The following is a 1,780-nucleotide window of genomic DNA, read 5'->3' on the forward strand; positions in this document are numbered from 1 at the left end:
ATAGATAAATCTTACTAAGGGCAGTCAATCACCTTCTGCAACTTCAAAGTAATTAACATTTCAGTTGGAGATACATATATTCTAAATAAAATAAATTATTGGCTCTTCATTTAAAGGTTTCTGATCTTTTGTCATATGGTTTAGGCTTGTGGATTTCAAATGAGAGTGGCATTCTAGAAAGGTTCCAGGATAGTACTAACTTGCAGCTCTTTTCAACCTAAATAAAAGTCCTCTCCTTTGCCTTGTAGTGAATAATCTAAACTAAACTACCTGACATTTCCACTCAGTCCAAAGAACAGACTAAAAATGCTGAATTGTCAGCAAAGCTTTGATGTAAATCAGTAGTCACAGGAGACTGCAAAGAAGAACATAATGTAACAGTCAGCTCATCAAAGGGAAGCTTTCTTCTTTTAAAGAAAAAAATGCAGAGACGTGCTTCCTCTGAATTGGAGAATCATTTGGCCTCATTATTTTAAGATACAGTTTCCTCCCAGTAAAATCAAGATAATTAACAGTGAAAAGCTGCTCTTTTTTCTCATTGATCTAACAGAATTATAAAAATACAAATAAGAAACAAACTGTTATTTTGCATGTTAGACTTTCTTTAAAATTTTTTTAAACATCCTTTATACTCATGATTATCTTCCAAGGATCAAAGAAAAAGAGAAGTAAAGAAAAAAAATAAACTGAAGTGTACTTTTGAATTCATTTTCTTAGCAAAACCAAAAGCTCATTTTTTTCCTTTTCTGAATAAAATTACCCCCAGTAGTGTGAATGTCTGCATGTTTTCTACACAAAATGTGATCTTCACACTAAACAACACTGACATCACTTTGAAGATTGCGAAAAAATGCATATTCTCAGTCCTTGTGTCCTACTAACTGAATCAGAATCTGCATTTTGACCAGATATTTCTGTGATTTCTGTGCACATTAAAGATTGACATATGCTATTCTACGTAGTAACACATAATTTTCAGAAGTAATGATTTATTGTATTTAGTGTTTTGTTCAAACCTTTTCAGACCGAAGCATGGGTCAGTAGCACTTTGCAACCCAAGGTTACTTTGTATATGATCTCAGCATCCAGTAGAGCTGTGTTCCAAATATCTTGGAATGTAAGAAATAATAACCATTTTTCTAGTTGAAGGAAAACAATTTGAAGCTGAACAACTCTTCATACAAGGCAGGATAGGTTTCTACATTATAGATACTGTGTCAGTTAAGATACATTCATTTGCAAATAAGGAAGAATTCAGTAAGAATGACTTAAGCAAGAGGATGCTTTTTTTATTAATCAAACAAGGTCCTGCATTAAGAAGATCACCTTTGACAAATTCTGTGGCTCGAAGTTTTCATTGAGAACCCAGTGTCTTCTGATAGATTCAGAGTGTTGACCTTCTCTTGAAGCTAGCTCCCTTGATGGTCACATAATGACTTTCATGGTCTTCAGTAGGACTGAACCATGAGAAAAAATTATATTGCCTGGTTCTTCATGCTGGTTCCCCTTAGGTCTCACGGAGCATGTTGGAGTTACATGTAGCAAGGCAAAGGCAAATTACCATGATAGGTGTCAGACTTCTCAAGATTGACACATGAATTATATTGGAAGAGAGGAGTATGGTGGTGAGTGTCTCAGATGCTTTTAAATGATTTCAACTCCAGACTTTGCTACCTCTGAGTAATCCTCACCCCCCCCAAACCCCACCCTCTTATTTAACTAGAACAAATTATTTGCTTCTAATAAATGAATTTTGGTGAAAGCAACAAGACATCACTTT

Source organism: Crocuta crocuta, unplaced genomic scaffold (assembly GCF_008692635.1).
Source record: "Crocuta crocuta isolate KB4526 unplaced genomic scaffold, BGI_CrCroc_1.0 scaffold414, whole genome shotgun sequence".
Taxonomy (NCBI): domain Eukaryota; kingdom Metazoa; phylum Chordata; class Mammalia; order Carnivora; family Hyaenidae; genus Crocuta; species Crocuta crocuta.